This window comes from Wyeomyia smithii, chromosome 2, assembly GCF_029784165.1.
Source record: "Wyeomyia smithii strain HCP4-BCI-WySm-NY-G18 chromosome 2, ASM2978416v1, whole genome shotgun sequence".
Taxonomy (NCBI): Eukaryota; Metazoa; Arthropoda; class Insecta; order Diptera; family Culicidae; genus Wyeomyia; species Wyeomyia smithii.
The window spans coordinates 249,840,987-249,863,638 of NC_073695.1; the positions used below are offsets into that span (position 1 = coordinate 249,840,987).

The following is a 22,652-nucleotide window of genomic DNA, read 5'->3' on the forward strand; positions in this document are numbered from 1 at the left end:
AGGCGAAATCATCCGACTTCCGCGTTGAATTATATATTTTTCGAAGGGAAGATAATAATAGGACATGTATATTAAGAGGACATAAACATCCCATATATCTAACAGATCTTTGCCTCTAAACTTTTAATGTGTAATTTACAAATGTTTGTTACGTATTCTTAAAGCTTATCACTTCAGTGAAATCAGCGTGAATTAAATACAGCCCTCCTGAAGGACTCACATAAGTGAGAAAACGTCACGAAGTGACATCTACCGTGAAATCTGGGTTATCATGAGTGTCTTATCATTGAAGTGAAAACGAAAAAAGTGACATATTAGAACTATCTTACAACCATTTTCTAATCCCTCCCGAAATTATATTGCACGAAGTAAGAGAAAACATAATATGGCTGTTAAAGAGGTTTCCACTGATACCCACTAGACTGGGACACGCTTATATGGGAAAAAAGCGATGCACAGTGGTCCAATAAGGCAAAAAGTGGAACTTAATTCCATAGCGCCTTTTACCTTCATCGTAGCTTAAAAAAGTCTTGAGAACAATTGTTTGTATGAATGACCCGCATAATTGCAAATTGTCAAAAAGTATGAAAAGTTTACTATATTAAAAATAAAAAAAATAACTTTTTTGTGTTAAGAGATAGAAGAATAGTTTGTTCAGCAAAGTTGTAGAAGTTTCCAAAATATGAAACTATGTTGAACAAATAAAAATCCTATCTTCTTGCAGTACAAAGTTATAAAGTATATTACATGGAACTTACTTAAGAAAAAGTCCTGGAGAAGTGTGGTCTTCAACAAAAACGTGTGTTTTGTATGTCCAAATGTTTCTTTAGAACAACATTTTCTTGTAAAATGTAGCAAACGAAAGTTAAGTGCAAAAAATTAACTTTTAAGTAACTTTTACAGAAAATACTCTGTAACTTTGTACCCAATGAAGATTGGAACTTTGTTTGTTCAGCAAAGATTCATATTTTTGTACGTTCTAAAACTTTGCCGAATCAACCATTCATCTATCTCTTAACACAAAAAAGTTAGTATATTCGATATATGAAAACCTACTGTAACATATGCTCGCCGTACTCTAATATGGGTGGATTGGGACAAATGGAACCTAAAGGAGTTTATAGTACTTCAATTTAACTTCAAGGAAAAATATTGACATCATGATTCCACTTGCCCCTTTTTAACGTATACGTTTTTGAAGTTATCGAAAAAATAAGCTAAAATATAATATAACTTTGTAACGAAAAGTCCTAGATATATATGACCTTTGGCAAAAATGTGTGTTTTGTATGCCCTTACAATTCCTTTAAACAATCCTTTCGTGTAAAATGCAATTAACAAAAGTTAAGTACAAAAAACTAACTTTTAAGTAAGTTCCATGTAATATACTTTATAACTTTGTACCGAAAGAAGATAGGATTTTCATTTGTTCAACAAAGTTTCATATTCTGGAATCTTCTACAACTTTGCTGAACAAACCATTCTTCTATCTTTTAACACAAAAGAGTTAATTTTTTTATTTTTAGTATAGTAAACTTTTCATACTTTGTGACAATTTGCAATTATGCGGGTCATTCATACAAACAATTGTTACGAAGACACTTTTAAGCTAGGATGAAGGTAAAAGGCGCTATGGAATAAAGTTCCACTTTTTGCCTTATTGGACCACTGTGCGATGGTGTTATTTTTTCGCTCCCATGCACTTTTCGTGTTCCTTATGTCCAACTGTGTAACTTTTCAGATTAATCATTGAAACGCCCGATTTGCGCCCGATTTTTAAAGCTTCCATACGATTTTATATGGGAAAAACCACTTTTTCAAAACTCCTAAAAATATATCAATACATGATATTTATAGAAAATTTCCCGGAAAAACTTTTCTGAAGACCGCAAGGCGCTACCTTGCTTGTGAAAAAAGATATTCACCCCAGACTGATTGAATATCTGACGAACTGCTCACCGTTGAATTTTCTAGCAATACTGCTCAACCATGTGATTCAACCATGTGATGAGAAATGATATCGCTTAAATTTATCTTGGAGGCTTCCCCGAAGATACTATGAGCAAAAATCACACTTTGAAAATTAATTCCACGCGAAATTATTTCTCATACTTAAGCAAGTTTACAATAGCAGCATGCTGTAGCAGTGTTGCTGGAAAATTTCAATGGTGAGCCGTCCGTCAGACATTCAATCAGTTTGGGGTGAATAGCTGTTTCTACAAGCATCGTAGCGCCTTACGGACTTCAGAAAAGTTTTTCCCAGGAAAATTTCCTACAAATATCATGTATTGATATTTTTTTAAGAGCCAACTTGACACCTCTAGAGAATAAGTATTGAAAATGTGGATTTTCCCATATAAAATCGTATGGAAACTTTAATAATCGGGCGCAAATCGGGCGTTTCACCGATCGATCGGAAAAGTTACACAGTTGTTATGGGACCCATAAGGAACACGAAAAGTGCATGGGAGCTAACAATTATTTTTTGTCGCACCCTAATACCCACACTATTGCAGGAAATTTTGACGATAAAACTTCTGATTATATACAGTGAGGAGCCAATAAAAATCGATTTTTCTAATTTCGTTTAACGGTGCCTTAAGCGTTTAAAGTTTCAACTTTTTTACCGATGAAAACAATACACAAGTTACAGGTTTGTGAAATTGTCGATATCTATTTTTTTATGCCAAATGTCGTAGAAATGCATGAAACGTCGAGATCTGGTTTTATCAAAAAGTAGGATGGTGGTATTCAAGACACGACCGCATGACGTTGGACTACGGTAGTCTTATATTCCATTAAAACAAATAATAGAGAGAATTGCAACTTTAGTATTTGCTGCAATTTTATCTAACAGTGCATTTCTGAATGCTGAGACGTTAAAACGTTATAAATAATAATATACTGAGAGAATGGATATCTTTTATTTAATCGCTGTCATTTCATACATATTCGAATCACACCTTTGTTCGTAGCTGCACTACCAAGACAATTTAATTGAGCGAATTGGTAAAATTTTCCTATCTAAGCAAAAAGCAAACTTGACGAAACTATCTGAAATTGGATCCCAGAACGATTCAAACGAAAATTTAAAATTTAAAAATTGTTTGACATTAAATCGATAAAACTCATGCTAGGTTAGCTCCTGCCTAGCATATAACTTCATGTACTAAAAAACGTTATATCAATAACTTAATATAGCAAGAGCTCAATTTTCGGTAGTTGTTATCAAGGTTTTGGCGAGTGACAGGAAAATATCTTAACTTCTTCAATTGTGATTTAGAGCATTTCTAATTGTTTTGTTATTTTTCACGATATCGACAAGTTTGTTTCTTTCTCTGTGTGCGAGAAACAAAATCAAAACCGCGCACCGAGAAACAAAAACGAAAATTTAATGAATGAAAACTTTTTTTACCAATAATTTATGATACTCAAAAGAACCTGTTTTGATCTAAATGAAATTTATAGTGAATAAGTGTTAATCATTCATAGGCAGTAATTTTTCCTCGATGAATAAAGACTGGCTGAAGAAGTTAAAATCGCTGCTGTAAATTCAAATTCACAACTGTGTTCGCTAAGACGTTTTAATATTTTTAATGACAATAATAATCTTCGATAAACACCCGTTATAGTTATCCACACACATGCTATAACTATCTATACGCACGTTAAAACTATTGATACACACGCAGTAGCTATTCCTATCCATACATCCGATACAACTATCTATACACACGCATCGGCCAACCATGTGCTATTACTATCCAAACATACGCTTTAACTAATCATTACACACGCAGCAGCTATCCACATACACGCTATAACTATCCGTACACACGCTGAAGGTATACACGCAATAGCCATAATATGCTACACATGCTAATGTCTTACACACGCTATAGCTAGCCATACACACGCAACAGCGCCATCCCTATCATCGCAAATGTCATCAATGCAGATGCACATACGCTATATGTGCACACTGCACACACACTAAATGGCGGTAGCTTTCCTAGTGGCGGTGCTGGCTCGTGCAGTTTCTGGCTGTTTTCACCCAACGACATCTGAATTGGATTACCCCTGGTGGGGTCCAACTCAGACCGAACTGAATGCCGAAATGCAGCTGCCTACTACCTCCGCCGCTGCTGCCTGATACCACCGCTCTGGTTCTGCTGCAGCTCAGTTTCGCCACTGGAATCAGCCACCGTTGCTGATTATTCAGGACCGTTCTAGTGGCCTTCCACTTGTTAACTGATGACTGCTATGAGACGACGCAGGCTATTATATAGCCCAAAGCAAAAATCCATCCGCGAGCAAAGGAGAAGCGAGCTTGTGATTGGTTGAATGTGCACGACTTTTAACACAACTTTTAACTAGTTTAGTATCAAAAACATATTTAAATTATTATATGACAATCTTGCGCAATATTTCCCCTATCAATCAAGCCATTGGTGTTCAGAATCTGTTTAGTGGTGATGATAAAAGAAGCATTTTAAAACGGTGTTGAAACACCTGTTGCAGCTACCGAAAGCGAGCTCGTTATTGGTTGAAAACTGCGAGACTGTTTACAAGCTCAGATCGGTTGTATCCGACAATCGATGTGATTTATCAATTTTTCAATAGTGTATCTCGAACAATAGGTTATTTTTGTTACATAAATTCAACCGTAAAAGAATTTCTGATCGGTTGATGCCAAAACCTCAAAATTCTGAGAAGAAATGACTGATATATAAGCGCTCAAAACCTGACCACTTTTCTTAGGTTTTCCCTGGTTGAATTACTAGATTTTCAAATTCAGGTGCCTAACTTCGATATAGACGTTAGTCCAACGTCAAAAAAAACTTTTGAAAAAAACTGACTCTCTGGGACTTAAATTTTTGAGCCAGTGGAACGTATAAAAAGATCGACCTTTGAGTTTCATTTAACAATGGGGCTCAAAAGTTTCGTCTTTTCGAAAAATGTTATCATACAAAATTTCAACTCTCATTATCTCGAGAAAAAAAACAACTTATCCGGAATTTTTGAGCCGGGAAACATTCTCATTTCACTTGTCCTATTCCCCTATTCTACTTCACTTCACTGGCAATTTCAATTCACGGAGCTAATTTTTGTCACCTCACTCTAGGTAGAATCGGGAATAGGTCTCAAAAAGAGAAGTGAGCGTGAGAGTGAAAAATATTTCACCGTGAAGTGACTCCCGTAATAAGCACTTTAGTCTTAAACACTTAACCTTCTCAGACCTACTCAAAATAATCCCATTCATGTCGATAACGTGATTATTATTTGGTTTGAGAAATGAAGCTCTAGGCCTATGAAGAAAAATGATCAATTCAATTTTAGAAGCATTTGGGGACAGCAATGTTCAACTGTTACAAGTAAGTGGAAAAAAACATAACAAGAAGGGATCAATCAAAGAAATAGTTATCGGTTTACGTTATACTCTACTAAATTTTTTGGAAATAAATATTGAAATTCAGTCCGCAAATATATATTTCGACTGTGACGTACAGTCTTCCTCAGTGCTTTTGTGGACTGGTCCACAAAAAGCACTGAGGAAGACTGTACGTCACAGTCGAAATATATATTTGCGGACTGAATTTCAATATTTATTTCCAAAAAATTTAGTAGAGTATAACGTAAACCGATAACTATTTCTTTGATTGATCTCAATCACTCTGCTAAGACGCTCGTTATAGATTTTCTAGATATAACAAGAAGGCTTTTTGCTTTTACGGAAATGCAACTGTCATCACAGAACAACGAATTTGTGCGAAAGTAAACCAGGAAAATCTGAAGTGAATATGTATAACTTCGCTAAGTTTGCTCGTTTACGTCGTTTTCACACAGATTTCCCAGTAAAGTAGGTTTTTGATGTTCATTGATTTTATCGGCCCTTTTTCTACTGATTTTTATCCTGATTCACATGTGGAAGAAGCGGCTACCATAAAATAGAGTGTCGTTTTTTACGGACCCAATAAACAAACTTTCGCTTGCAACAAAAAAGTAAACATTTGTAGAAACTCTGTAGGAGAGTCCATAAAATGGCATAAGTAAATTGTGAATCTAGTTGAATGTAGATTAAAGGTTTAAAGTTCTACCCATGGTATTCAAACGTCCCTGGACGCCCCTGGCAACCGGGGAGCCTAAACTCAATCATCATTTCACGGATACTTATTATCATCTGAACATAGTATGTCAATAGAACCAGTACTTGGAGAGTAAATTGAAGAAGTTCACGGTTTTGAGTCCCGTACTACTGTGCGCCCCAAGGAAGCAATCTCGTTTGGCAAGGACTTGTAGCGCTACATTATTTTTTTTAATGGTACAGCTTCAACTTTCAAGTGTAGTTTTAAGCTAGTGTATGCTGACGGCTTTAAACATTGGAGTGTGTACGAAAGAGGATTGTCGGTTTCTACACTACTGTCACTGGAATAAATTATGCTGCTGCTGCCAACGAAGTTCCCAGGGACGCTTTTCTGACGTTTTTGAAATATCAGATGTAATGCTTGAGTCTGTAATACAAAAACTCAAGCCATTATTCAAACTTGGCCCGGATAATCAACTGCAACAGTTCCCTTCTGTTTGGAAATCTTCCTGCATGGTTCCGGTGTTTAAGAAAGGCAATAAAACTATCGTATTTACCTACCGAGGAATACCATCGTTGTCAGCAGGTTTCAAAGTGTCTGGAAACCATTGTTAAAAATGTGTTGTTCAGTTCGAGCAGAAATTGCATCAGTCCAGCCCAGCTCAGATTCTTCGCGAAGCGATCAGTTGGAAGTAATTTATGCGAGCTATGGATGTTGGTGCACAGATTGATGCTGTGTACACAGATTGATGCTGTCTACTTCATATACTTCTGGAAAAACTGTCTTGACTAGCAGTTTTTAATAGGATGTCCAACTGGCTTCGTTCATATCTGAGCAATAGATTTCTATGCGTAAACATTGGTCTGAAAAAATTACCATGTGAAAGAAGTGACTACGAAATTATAGAGTTTTGTTTTTACGGACACAATAAATAAACTTTCGCTTACAACAAAAAACTAAACATTTGTAGAAAATCTGTAGGTAAGTCTATAAGATGGCACAATTAAATTGTGAATATAGTTGAATGTAGATATGATTCACACAAAATTTATGATCATTTCCAAACGTCTTAAAGTTCTACCCGTAGCATTCAAACTCCCCTGGACGCCCCTGGCAACCGGGGAGCCAAAACTCAATCATCATTTCACGGATTCTGCGAAACGTGTTGCTGCGAAGAAGACGACTACGACCGTCGAGCATCAAACATCAAAAAAGATCTGTCGGACTGTCGTTTTTATGGGCCGAATTTCAGACATAAAATTATGAATAATTATCTCTCCGTCAGCTCTAGCCGTCCCGGGCGAATGGCGTGCGGCGAAGTCTAGAGACAGGTGCGGTGGATCGCTTCTAGAGCGAACACAGCAGGGAGGTGGTCATTCGAGGCATCGGAACCCGGCTGCAAAACTGTTGCCACGCAGTCTGTGCCGGTTCGAAAAGTGGTCCACCGAGTGTCGCACAGCCGTCGTCGTTATCGTCACTTGTTCGTCATCGGGCACAGAGAAAGACACCTAAAATCGGATAAGTTAACGACCTCGGCGGACCCACGAGGAAAGATTGTGTGTATGACCTACGCGTCGCGCCTGGTCGTTACGAGTGAACGGCAATGATTGATTTCGACTAAATGGTTTTAAAGTGATTGATCGGAACAAAGTGTAGCAATTTTCTCGTAAGTTTTGCTGTAAGTTTTTGCCGTAGACTCGCTAGAGTTGGATATTTCTCACACCTTGTCACCACCATCCGGCGGAACGAATTGTTAATGGTTGTTAATATGAATTGACAGCTCAAGTTTCCAGCAAACTAGAAGCCCTGCCATTATGTGTCACCTTGCACTTTCAATCATTTTGCAAAAAAATAAATAACCAAACCAAGCAACACTGCACGCCGTCAAGAGGCTCGTCGAGCTACCGTCCAATGACGGGCGAAGGGTGGATTTTTTTTACATTTTTTGGTTCGCCTCGGTCAAGCTAATTCGGGGCCGAGCCTCTAGCTAATACTGCGCTCGTGATTCTTCCCCGCTGGGGAGACTAGCATGATTAATCACTAAAATAGATCAGCTTAGGTAAGCCAATTGGATCACGTCAATTAGTTTGCTGGCGGGGCGTCACATGACCGAAACCGAATCAAGGCGGACCATGTTAGGATTTCGGGTGTGATGAAGTCAATAGTGGGCGATCGCTGCCGACGGTAGCCCTTTCTCGAAGGTTCCGTTGTGGGTGAACATCTGAAACTATCGGACGCGAAAATAGCTACGGTTTAGATGTGTAAAAGTGCACGAATTTTTCCCAGATAGTGAAAGTGTTATGTCACAGGACGTGCACGTGCAAATTTTAACTTTAAAATTGATTTCTGGTGGTATTCAAATCGCTCAAAACCTTGAAACCCAAATATTCCATAATTCCCATGAATATTATGATTTGCATAATATCCATGATTTCCATGATTTGTTGATATTATATGATACCGAACGCGGATCTCCCACTTAAAGGAAGCAGAGTGCGGGGGATTTTTCCCGCGAATTTATGATCATCCCATGGTAAAAAATAACAACCTCATACCCAACCTCAATCAGCTCGGCAAAATAGCAAAACAGTAGCAAACACAAACACACACACCCCGCGCAGCAATTTTGGAAGGGAATGAAAACGGCTCATCAAATTTGCAATTGGCGGAACAGTAGTGGCGGACAGAAACCGTCAAATGCAAATAAGCATATAACACCACATGGGGCAGTAATTGGGCGTGGCGCGATTAGGAAAAGCAAACAAAAAAAACACACACGCATGCACACACCAAATTAATATCTTACGCCTACTGCGCGAAATTCGCCGCTACTTAAGTCGCTATTTACTACTGTTTTGGAGATGCGTGTACCAAAGAACAAACACGTTTTTTCGTGTGTGTTGTTGTTGCTGTTGCGTGTTGCCAAACCGAAGCACGTTTCGCCAATCAGCATAAAAACAAATCAATCGTCGAAGTCAATGTGCGAATTATGAATTATGGATGATGAATGTGTCCTACTCCAAAAGCAAGATGATGAGATAATTTGGTTGAATCCGAACGTATCCTTTAATGATTTGAACAGCACTTACAAATGTATTGTGTTTGAATGCAAATATTTATTGTGTGCAGAAAACCGTTTCCTTTTTTTGGTAATAGTATAAAAAATAATGAACAGTTTCAAATATACGAGGTGTTTATTTTAGTGATTAGAATAAAGTATCGAAGAAACGCAATTAGAATCTATAAGAATAATAGTTAAACGCTGAACAGAATTTACTTAAAATCTTTTAAATTACTCCGAAACGGAAAATCAATCTGGATAGCAAAATTCTAAAATAGTAAAACAACAACAGTCGGAAATTTTATTATTTTATCCAAAATTTGAAAAAATCTGTGAAATATATATTAGTGAAAATATGGTTTAGCGAAAGATCTGCGACTTACCATAGAGACGATTGATTGCAACAATTTGAACCTAAATACCATCCTCTACCTGGCTGTCGGTGAAGGCATCGTCAATTACAGCATCCAACAGGTAAATTCTTAGCACTATCGCCACCAAAACTAAGGGTGTGAAATGAATAATTCGATTGTAAAATGCGATGTTAACCCGCAGTGGTGCAGCGGCCCTTCGACAACGGATTCACTCGATGAATGTGTGCACTAATTCCGTACCTGTGACGAATTTAAAGACCTCTCCAGCTGCCGCACCGAATCTTTCCCACACTCCCACCAGCCATCAAGCAAATCGAAGCACATGTTTTGAAAATCATAATATATGTAAATTTTTTATTATCTTCTCAACCGAAGAAAAACGTGAAAAGTGCACCGGAGTAGCAGCAGTTGCTGCTCGCAGGTACCCCCGCGTGAGTATCTCTTAGCCTAGCTAGAGAGGTTCGGAAGGATACCGAAAATTAGCATATTTTTTCCAAATATTAATCCACACCAGGCACTTGCAGTGTGTCCCATCCATAAGGTGCATCGTTTTTTCCCAGATAACCTGCACCCCGTCCCGGTAGGACCTGCAGCGACGATCCCAAATAACAATTACGACTTGGCAACTCCCCCTTCGGGTACTAAAAATTATACCCGCCTGCAGAACGCAAGTCAGTGTCGGTCGGAAAGCTCAGCTCAAATCCGCTTTAGCAATGATTCCGGGACACTATTATTATTACTGTTGTTATTGCAGTGCACCGATCTTTTTCCTAACAATTGAACGCTTCAATTGCACTGCCCTACCCTGCTCGGCTCCTTGCCTGCTGCTAGCCTGGGGCGCAGCGAAGTTCTACTACACCCCTACGGCGAGGATCTTACAAAAGAAGCTGCCCAATCTTGTTCTTCCTTTTTCTCCCGTGCGTCTTCCACAACCTCACCGGCGACGGTTCGGTAATTTATTCATTTGTGAAGGCAATAAAATATTCACACCTTTTGAAAGAAAACACATCGGCAAAATGCGTGTAGTGAAAGGGGCTGCTGTTGGGAAAGGAAGCGGACAAATGAATACCGCTTTTGAGGTCCTTGTCTTGTTTTTTTTTCTCCCTCGAATAATGCTCTGTAGAAGTTGGTAATTTTCGCTTTTATTTGCTTACAAAAGCGATGCAGTGTTCCGCCTTTTGTTACTCCGGCCTAGGGAAAATTAGATGTGTGTGATATGGATGCCGTTGTGAACGGAATCCTGCCCATATCTACCGGCTTGCGTCTTATCTGGTGAATGGTGAGAGGAAAAAATGTTCCGTCTGTAATTAGCGGCGTTCTTATGCTCGGAACCAAATCGGATCGGATCTACTCACTAAGAGTAAATTTATCTCTAAAAGCAATGCACAGTTTCAGTTTGAAATCGTGGTTACAATCACGAATGACTTTCATAAATGAAACAAAGTTCATTCAAGACACAAAATACGAATTCCGAGGCAAGAAGTTTCGAGTTCAAGAATGAAAGTACGAAACTTAGAGCCCAAACAGTCCAAACCTGAATGGTACATCATTGTAATATAAAAAAATACAATATAGAAGCAAAAATCTGCCATTTTATATCATTTGCTTTATAGCATCATATTGAAAGCATGAATTACACAATCCTTAGTTTGATATTCATAGCCGAAATCCATCAGAGCTTAGAATTAGAATTCCAAAACAGCAATCTAAACAATCCAACATTTTTTTGAGGATTTAATTTACGAAGTTTGGTAACTGATGACTTAAACCCTCAATACGGAATCCGAAGAAGTAAGAACGCATAAATATTGCAACATACGCAGGGGGTTAAAAATTAAACTCCCTATTTTTTTCCAAAAGGATATTTTTATTTTCTTCCCACCCAAATTTAAAAGTACATGTGATGCCGTGTTCTGTAGTTCTATGGAGTAATATCACAGAGAAAAAAAGCGCTTTATTTAATTACAATATTTTTAGATATTTCAGAAGGGACCCGAATGTCAAATGAATGGAATACGGACGATTTGGGAACAACAAATAATGAAAATTGATACGATTATTCATGCATGGAGTTTTACTTCGATTTCAATAATATTTGGAAAGAGTTTCACACCTTTACACTGTTGTTGAGTCCATTTTTCTTAAAGAAGTGATTTTGCTTCTCCCGAACAAATTCGTGTTACTTTTCTCTTTATTTTTTCTTTTGCCCTGAATAAATTATTATGCCCACGCTAAGAGATTGTATTGTGAGAAAAATTTTCCGCTGCTATTTTTGGGAAAATCGAATCATATATTCTAAACATGTGACGCACACTGTAGAGTGAGAGTGATGAAACAGAAGTCAGTTACCAAACAATATTCTCTACTGAGTGAACGCAAGAAGTGCGGAAACTGGGAGAGCAAAACAAAATCGGCTATTAGAAATCTAGACTGAGATGTCAGCGGTGGGTGATGTTATGGGAACGCATCTGACCGAAGGTTAGAAATTGTGGATTTCGAGCCCCACCTGCTGAACCAAATTTTTCGAAGTTTCCAATATCCTATTTGCCAGTTATTTCATTTTTCCTCATTCATCCCTACATTTACTGCCTGAAAAGCGTATTTCAATGATCTTGGAGCACGTATTATTCGAACAGATGAGTAAAGAGATCAATCGAAAGCTCAAATTTCCGGACAGCTTGGTATTCATAGAACGTATGTTTTAAAAATAATAAGACAAAAAGATGTTGTCCAGAAGAAAGCATCGCCATGCAGATCTGCGGAGTCGCAAAAAACTTTTAAACATGTAGCATCAAGTAATACTTTTCAATGAAGCTTGGGCAATTTTATATATTTGAACTGGTTTTCATCCCGCAGATAAGTACGCAAACATGTAAATGGCTTTATTTTTGTGGCTTTTGAAGCACCGTGAACTCTGTAAGAGTTTCATTTAAAATGCTCATTATGCAAAACATTTGCAATTGATTTCAATATCCCAAACTCCTTTAAGGCGAAACGAGACGGAATCCAAGCATTAGTTTATCATAGAGATACTCAGAGAGAGAGATAAGCGATGGAAAAACCGCCAATTTGGCAACTAGGTTTCACATGTGAGAGGTGCCACATCTCTTCTCTAAGCGCGATGTTGGCTAACTTTTTCGTTCGACTCGTATAACTGTTGGTGACGGTGGAAGTCTTTTGGAATAATAAATTGCATCCCAGAACTCGTGAAGGTGGTAAATTTTATGTTTATGTATAGTTTTATATACTTTTACCATAATTGATCTCAATCGTCGACTGGCCTTTACGCCGAACATTTCCGTAGTGTCTTTGCAGAGCAGCCTTCAACTGTGCGTATACCTTCTTCCGACAGTGGCTTGGAAGTATTTCAAGTATCTGAAACTGATGTCAAAAATGGAATCCACAAACTTGACACAAACTCATCACCTGGCCCTGACACTCTGTCTAACAGCCTCCTAAAACAGTTCCAAACTGAACTTTTGGTCCCTTACCTTACCAGTTTGTTCAACGCGTCACTGGCTTCCGATTACTTTCCTTCAATTTGGAAAGTTTCTCACATCACACCTGTTCATAAAAAAGGATCTCACTCAGATGTAGAGATTTATCGTGGTATAACAATCCAATCTGCTACCCCCAAGCTCTTCGAATGGCTAGTGTACGATTCTTTTTACGAGGTAGTCGCTGAACGCATTTCTTCTGTGCAACACGGAAGAAATCCGTTACCTCGAATCTTTGCGAGTTTACTTTTCTAGTAACCGATTATATATGCAAAGGATTTCAAGTCGACTGTATTTACACAGATATGAGCAAGGCATTTGATGCAGTTAACACGGACAGCATTCTTCGATCGATTAGTGACTTCGGCATTGGCGGTCCACTCTACAATTGGTTGCAGACATATTTGGTGGAAAGAGTTCAGTATGTTAAAATAAAGGGACACGTCTCTGCTTCATTCACTGTGAATTCGGGAGTACCTCAAGGAAGCAACTTAGGACCACTGTTATTCGTACTCGTGATGAACAAGCTTCCAGGCAAATTGACTAATGCCATGATTCTGATTTATGCTGATGATGTGAAAATTTTCTTGCCCACAAAAACAAATGGCGATTGTCTCAAATTACAACTGGACTTGCAAAGTTTTGGACAATTCTGTTCGGAAAGTGATCTAAACGTTAACGCTGAAAAACGTTCAGTTATGACATTTTCTCGTAAAATATCTCCTATCAAGTTTAAATATCATTTCAATGGAACTGAGTTACCACGTAAAGAAAAAGTTCGCGACCTAGGCGTTACATTTGACCGACAACTTTCGTTTACAAATCATATTGACTATGTAGTTACAGACAGCTTGCAATTGTTTTCTGCTGTGAGACGGTACGGACGGGATCTCACAAACCCTTATTCTATATTAGCCATTTAGTGCGGAGCAAGCTGGACTTAGCGAGCATTGTTTGGCGCCCCCAAAATGTAACACATATTCAACGAATTGAAGGAATTCAAAAAAAGTTCGTGCGTTTTGCCTTACAGAACCTTAGATGCAATGGTGATCAACTACTTGCCTATCAAGACTTGTGTGCATTAGTTAATATTGACACAGTTCATGCCGACATAGGATTGCTAACATAGTATTTTTTACCAATGTATTAGCAGGAAGAACTGATAGTCGAACCCTTTCAGCTCGAATACATCGTAATAGCAATACGGTTTCGTTAAGGAATTCAAGGATATTTAACCCTCCGCAACGAGCTCGGAATTATTCACAACGTGAGCCTACATGCCGATTCATGGGATCATTTAATGATATATTACTGTTAACATCGACATGTCGCCTGCAATCTTAGAAAACAGACTATGTTTATATTTAGGAGGACAACTTCATGAGTGTTGACTGTATTTTTGTCTTTAATTTATTGTATTTTAATATTGAGTGTGGATAACGGGCTTAAAGCCTATATATATTCCAGAAGAAATAAATAAATAAATAAATAAAATTGATCATTATTTTGTTGACCATACAAAAAGTTTGTGAACCACCAGTTAAAAATCACTGTGGAAAAGCAATTTTGGAGCATTTTCAATTCATTGTTTGGCAATAGAACACGAAAAACGTGTGAAAATAAATATATATTCTTTATTGTACCTGACTGCAATGCCTCTCAATGTGTTATCTTTCTTGTTCGTTTGGCTCAGATTTTGACATGTTCGTTTGGCTCACAACATTCTCTCCGCATATCTCTCCCTCTGAGTATTGCTAGTTTATCATTGTTAACAGTACATGGTTATTAGATTTTTAGATTTTGTTTGACGCCAAAAGATTCAACAGAATAATCAATTTGAGCATTTGTATATGTTTATATCAACATGAACATCTATTTATATAAAAGAGAAGTTTTGTATATATGTATGTATGTATGTTCCAGCATAACTCTCGAAGGCCTCAACCGTTTTCAACCAAACTTGGCATACGTGTTCTTTGTACAAAGGAAGTGATCATAGAAATATTGTATATATTTATATCAACATGAACATCTATCTATCCATTTATCTATTTATATAAAAGAGAAGTTTTGTACGTATGTATGTATGTATGTTCCAGCATAACTCTCGAAGGATGACACCCCGTTAAGCATACAGACGCGAGGCATACGGACGCGAGGCATAGTACGCTAGGCATAATAGACGGCAGGCATACGGACACGAGGCATATGGACGCGAGGCCAAATGAACGCGAGGCCGAATGGACACGAGGCCGAATGGACGCGAGGCCGAATGGACGCGAGGCCGAATGGATGCGAGGCCGAATGGACGCGAGGCCGAATGGACGCGAGGCCGAATGGACGCGAGGCCGAATGGACGCGAGGCCGAATGGACGCGAGGCCGAATGGTAGCGAGGCCGAATGGATACAAGGCCGAAGGGACACAAGGCCAAGGGGAAGTGATGTGGAATGTGTTATCGCCATCATCATCACAGCATTCGATAACATGTATTTCGCTTCAAAGTGTCATTTGGAAAGCAATACACTCGCGGCCTTCGGCCGACTCGCTGTTCGAGCGAATACTGTCCTTACTCGCTACCGCTCGTTCGGACTTAACTAAGGGAAGAAAACTCCGTTTGAGCAGACCTAGCAAACCAGTAGATCAGTCGTTTGGGTGCGAGAGGCCGCCGCTTCCGACGGCGGGTCGGCGGCCGGCTCGGACTGCGGAAACCACGGCGGCTTAGTGCCGCCTCGTTTCCTTGCCCTCGATTATGCGTCTTCGCCGCATGATTCCAAAAAAGGTATTCTACCCAACTTAAACTCTTTAGGAATATAATAACACCTGAACTACATTATTGGATCTCATGCGATCGTACAACATCGCATTCGGCTTCGCGTCCATTCGGCCTCGCGTTCATTCGGCCCCGCGTCCATTCGGCCTCGCGTCCATTCGGCCTTGCATCTATTCGGCCTCGCGTCCATTCGGCCTCGCGTCCATTCGGCCTCGCGTCCATTCGGCCTCGCGTCCGTTATGGCTTTTGGCAGTATGCCTCGTATCCATTATGCCTCACATCCATTATGCTTCGCGTCTGTATGCCTAGCATACTATGCCTAACATCCATATGCCTAGCGTCCATATGTCTCGTGTCCCGTCCCCCTCTCGAAGGCCTCAACCGTTTTCAACCAAACTTGGCATACGTGTTCTTTGTACAAAGGAAGTGGTCATCGAAATATTGTATAGGAGAAGGGGTCACCCTTAAAGAAGGAGGGAGTCAAAAGTAATAAATTTTCATACATAATGGAAACCTTTCATTGAAATTTGATGATTTTCGGGTTCTTGGTCAAATTTGGAGGCCGGAAGTTGATGTCCAGAGACCAAAACGTGATGTTCGATGCAATTTTTAATCCAAGATGGCGACTTCCGGTTTCCGGGAAGCCATTTAAAACTGTGGAAAACGCTCGCAAACCCCCCATTGTTGGTATTTTCGGAGCAAAAATGACTCTTAAGAACCGGTTATCGGTGTCTGACGATACTTTGAAACTTGGGTTGCCGACTTCCGGTTTCTGGAAATCTGCGAAAGATATTAATTGAATTATATACTTGGCAATACGGATATTTTCGGAATCGGAATGAAGTCGTCATAGGAAAATCGATCATATATTTCCAAATGTTGGCCTTTTTTGAAACGTAGTGACGTTTGTTTGCAGCCGACAATCGCCTTCTTGCAAATGGTTCTAGAGAAGTGTTTCCAAACATCCAACCTGCTTTGATCCGTTTTTGGACCGATTTCTCGACATATTTCTTGCATGATTTGATAACGGAGAATCCAATCTAGCGTTTTAGATAAAAAATATGCTTGGAAAAGTTGCCGAAGCTCAACTACTACCGAATAAAAATTTTGTTAAGAGTATCAATCAAACTAAAATCCAGCTATTTATTTAAAAAAAAGTTTTGTATGTATGTCCCAGCATAACTCTCGAATGACTGTACCGATTTCAACCAAACTTGGCATACGTGTTAATTGTACAGAGGAAGTGGTCATAGAAATATTGGCAACCCCCAAAGGAGGAGGGGGTCTTAATTGATCGAAAAATCAATTTTCATGCATTATGGGAACTTTCTGAATAAATACGACAGTTTTTAGGCCTTTGATCATGTCTGGAGACCGGAAATTGATTACCAGAGACCGGGACATGATGTCGAAAAAAGGGGCAACTTTCAAAGAGGGAGGGGGTCTTAATTAATAAAAAAGTCAGGTCCTTTAGTGCATTATGGAACCTTTTTGAAAGAGTACGATAACTTTCATGCTCTCAGCCGGTCATGGCCAGAGGTTGATGTCCAGGGACCGGAACATGATGTCGAAAAGAGGGAGGAGCAACTATCAGAGAGAAAGGGGGCCTTAATTTATAAGAAACTCAGGTCTTTAGTGCCCTATGGGAACTTTTTGAAAAAGTACGATAACTTCCATGCCCTCCTTGAATATATACTCTGCAATATGTATGTTTTCGATGTCAAGATGACGTTCAGAATCCAAATATTCGTGTCCGGCGCAAATTTTTAAATCGTACATAGCGGATTACATTTTCTGGAAAGGTTACTAAAATACAGAAGAATGCTTGGACGTTATATTGGAACGTTGTTTTGAAATCAATTTCGCGATTTCTGCTTTCTGTCAAACTGTGAAACTGAGTAAATTGGTGAAATCATGTCGATATCTCTAGAAAGAGAACTAAGTTCAGAAAATGACAACGGGTGTCCAACGCTATTGCAAATTCAAGAAGAAAAATATTTATAGGTCAGAGCTGACTCCCCAAAACCGAGAATTGATGTCCGAATGTTTGGAATAGTGAGGGTTGTTTTTCTGCTTTGGAAGTGATTTAAAACTTGAGGAAAATGTGGAGATAGGCCCTTATCTCCAAATTGTTAATTAATTCATGAAGACTGATGTTCAAATATAGGAATGATATTGATATTGTTTACACATAAAAGTGAAGCGAGAAGACAAAGCAAGCAATAATTTTCACCATAAGTGGTGAGCTTAGGCTATTGATTATGTAATTACAGTGTCTATCTATTTTCCAACGGAATTTAGGAACTCACTCGACCCAGCTGGAATGCCTTCGCATCGATTGTTAATCAGAAAAGGATCTTCAATCATATTGCAAAGAATATCGACCCCCGAAACTTTGGAACGAAACAAGGCGTCACAGGGACGATCCATTAAACAAGGTGAAGTAGAATTAAGATCGCCGTGTTTTCCCGCCGTCCATTACATATCGCTTACTCGAGGGTTGGTCCAACTGCAAATAATTCACTTAAGCTCCTAATGGAGAAACGAAAAAGGTGGTATAAAAGCAAGTTTGTAACTAAAATAGAAATATTATTTGAAATGATGGGTTGGAAAAAATATATAAAAATATAGAAAATTATAGAAAAAGCAGAAATTTTCAAACGAGCAAGGCCGTGTACATTCAGCTTGTTTTTTATATTTTTAATATCACTTGCACTTGAAACGGGCTTGATGATCAGCTAAAACCACTGAAAGCATATCATTCAGAAATGAAAAACCATCTACTTCATAATGTGGAATTCACGTAATCAATTTCAAACTAATTGCTCCGAATGCTAGCGCAGCCTACTACTGGCAGTGCTGACAACACGGGCGCAAAACTTGACACACGAAGTTGACTTGAAACTAGAAAAAAGCAAAAACCGGGATTTTATCGAGGCGCTGCACTGTGGTCCAGAAATGGAAAAGGGTGGTCAAAAGTCATTTTCTCGTAAACGTTACATTTTAGAGCAATACTGTCTTCGGGAAAGTTTTCGAGTAAAAAAAGATCCTTCTTTGGACATTAACAGATCCGTGATTAATCCCCCTCAGGTGAGATAAAAAAAGTATTTTCTCTAAAAATCAATATTTTTTATCGTCGTCTTTGGCAAAGTTTTCCAAAATAATATAACAAAAAACTTTGCTGAAGACACTAGGTAGCTATTTCTCAATCTTACTGAGCTATCTGATTATGTTCAATGATGTTTTAAAAATAATGTTTTTGCCGTTAAAATTCATATTTTAACCTACTATACCTCTGATATTCTCACTAAACTTTTAAAACAACATCAGATCTTTATTTTTTATATGTTACAGCAGACTTTAATTTATGATATTTAGGTTTCTATCAATATTTTCTGCCAAAACATTTACTTTTGACAAGTAATTTTCGATTTTCTGCCGTTTCCCAACACATCCCACGGCAAGATTACCACCAATTGAACTGTCCATGTGCTCTGCATGCACGGCAGTTAAAATTTTTTGCAGAAACTTGTAAAATCATGGAACAAAACAACTTCAACGTAAGTTTATTTATGTCATGTTGATCAATAGCGGATTTTTGTTGAGAAAAACATAGCAAGCTTTGAATTTTTACGTTTTGATGCATCTTTTGAAGTATAATCGATGCATGTAGAGGCTTAGTTAGAGGCAAGTTTCAGTCCATTTCGGCCGATTTACCCGAAAATTAGTTACGATCGCGATGTTTCTTAGTGTAAAAAGAAAGGATTATTTAGTTCCAGTGGTTACGCGACTCTTACGTGCCAGTATTTGTGGAAAATATTTTTGAGGGTACCGGCGCGCAAATAAAAACATCACCGGAAGAGAAAAAATAGTGATGTGAAAAATTGCAAGATTAGAATGTTTTGATGGTTTTGCGGTAAAACCAAATGTCCAAATTGATTGAATTAGATGCTCTGGTGCTGCTTCAGCAATTTCACAATGAATAATTGCCAGTTAGTTAAAAAAATAATATTTTATGAGGCATTTTCGAAATGCGCAATATGCAGGAGGAAGCCATCGGTCCTCCCATGCTTGGATTCCATCCCCTTTCACGTTAAATACAGCGATACATGGAGCTTCAAATTTCAAGGAAAGTTTAGAGTTCGAGGGTTTTAAATTTGTGGCGAAAAGCTTGCAGCAGACGTGAGTTTAATTGACAAATTTAAAGAAGATTTGATTTCAAAAACAGAAGAAAACCAGCTAACAACCCATCAAGTTTACAACTGTGATGGATGTAGATGTTGTCACGGGATAGCTTCGTTCGTTCAGGTAAATTATTATTAGACGTTTGATGAAAAAAAAACAGCACATTTCTTTCTAGGTGAAAGAAGTTTCGCAGATGAAAAAATTATGAGAGATCAAGACACATTTATGCCGTGTGTCAACATATCGGGCACTAACAAGCTTTTACTGATGATGATTTTTGGAAAATCACATTAACCAAGATGTTTCAAGAATGTTCAACTTCCAGATGTTTACTATCGCGTGAAGCTTGGATGGATCGTTCATTATTTAGTGAATGGTTTTAGCACAGACGAACAAACGTGCCTCTTCGAACAAAAATCCTGAAAAATCTTCGTCCCTATTCGAAACGTTACACTCATGCGCCACCATGTGAGCTTATTGCCTACTAACTTATTTTCGAAGAACGGTTTTTGTCTTACTAATGGGTGTGCACGCTTGCTTAGATCAACACAAGCGGCATTACTGATGGTTTTTGTTTTTGATAATGAATGTTCACACTTACTTATAGCGACACTAGCGGCATTATTGCCTATTAAGCAAAATTTCAAAATTATCGTTATTTTTCTGGTCGATGAAATCGTCATCGAGTGGCACGTCTGTTTGTCTGTGGTTTTAGGATTGCATCATATTTGCAATCAGAAAATTTTCAGTGAGAATGTGAATCTTGGGAAGCTGTGAATGATAAATGTATTAGAGGATCTTGTAAGAAACTTGATGTCATTGAAGACGAGCGATCCATTGACAAAGATGACCTTCCTTTGATTAAATGGTTTGCAATATCAGACTGTGGTACAAAAGATATTCCTGTAGGATGCGAATAAGAAATGCTCTGCAATAAGGGATTGACGGATAGCGAATTCGTGAGAATAGTTTAAGGAGATGAAGAATCAGGGGACGAATCTGCAGATAATGATGACGATACTGTTGTCAATGAGTCGCCGATTGTAATCAGTTGTAAATGATGTCAATTATGCTGGTGAATCTTGCGATTCCACAATTTTACATAAACAAGCATTAAATTCTTCAAATGTAAATTTTTACTACAGTAAAAATTCCCTGATTATTCTAAAGATTTCTTGACTCATCTTTTTTTTCGGCACATTTTGCATTACAGGATAAGTACAACGATACCGTTAACCACAGAGCCACGGAAACCAAGGATTTTTTTTTCCTCAATGAACTGCCTGAAAACTCCACTATTTCGAGTTTCATCCAAGTACTAGACACTTTAGCGTTCGATGTTCTGAGTACAGAAATTGATGAAGTATAAAATTTCAAACTGCGAACTCCGGAACCTCAAGTTAGAATTCTTGGTCCAATGCATCAGTCGGCAGCTGTAGTATGAGCTCCGAAATCTGGAGTCAAGAGTTCTGAAGCTGAAGGACAACATTCGGCGTTCAAAATCCGCAGGTGAAAATTCCAACGTCCAAATATTAAGGTGTCTCAAATCCGGCCATTTGAATCAGAAAGCTGCAGCTGAGGGCACAAGCTGAGTGCCAAGTATCAAAAATGCTTAACCTTAAAAACACTAAAGTCACTTTTTACGCGGTATTGATACGAATTGCTGAACTTACGCAGTTTTCAGGCGGCTTTCTGAATTTACGCGGTTTTTTACGAAATTCACGTGATTTTTCTTCAGTTTATTCGAGTTACCCAAGCCAGTTAAACAACTCTCTTCTTTAGGGTTACCAATCATTTAACAAAGAAAGAGAGAGTGGAAAAAAATACTAAACTTTAGCACTTCAGTGCATCTAATTGATTAACTCTAACCAAGTGTATTTCCTGAAATATCGCAGGTATAAAAAAATCAAAAAATTAAATAAAATAAGACAGGCTGTCATAATTCTACGTCAAACTTGCCGTCATGTCTCATACACAACCTCTTCAACATTTTTGTTCAAGAACCAAAGTTTGAATGGATGTTTAAATGGATGGCGGCAGCAAAATACACACAATGTTTTAAAACAGAGGCTCGACATCCGTCTAACGAATTCAATTTGTAATGTATACACCTCGTCACCTTCCAGCGAAGCGTTAAGTCACCTTAATTAAAAAAATTTCTTATCTCAAATTTCTTTAAGCTAAGAAGGCCCAACAAAAAAATCTACCCCGGGCCCCTCAGCACCTAAATCCGGCCCTGAATGTATAATAATTTAAAGTTCGAAATATTCGAAAGTTTGAAATATTTTTTTTAACAATAAAATTTGATCCAGCAAAAGAGTGGGCAATTAAGTATACCTATAGATAACATTTCCAATAAATTTTATTTCTAAAAAACTAAAATTCATTCTTTTGGTACATCCTTCGCGATGTTGTTTCAAAATATTTTGTTTGAAGTCCAAGAGTAACATTTAGACCTCTAAAACTGGCATTCAGTTTCGCGTTGGTAAATCATCGCCCAATACTTGAAGAGCAGAATTCGAAGTTCAAAAGACAAAAATAAAGTTTGAAAGTTGAATCAAATATCCTCAGGGTAAATCACAGGACCAGCAATTTGATTAACCCGGAGTACAAACAAGATGAACAAACTTCTGTGCTTTGAACTACATAATTCAACTTAAAACAAAAACTCTGACTTT

At 38.3% G+C, this 22,652-nt stretch overlaps 1 protein-coding gene across 1 annotated transcript in view; it reads right to left on the reverse strand.

Annotated features, from left to right (window-relative positions):
- LOC129725397 (autophagy protein 5) overlaps nt 1–22,652 on the reverse strand; it is a 48,159-nt gene that overhangs the window by 23,396 nt on the left and 2,111 nt on the right. The window lies entirely within an intron of this gene.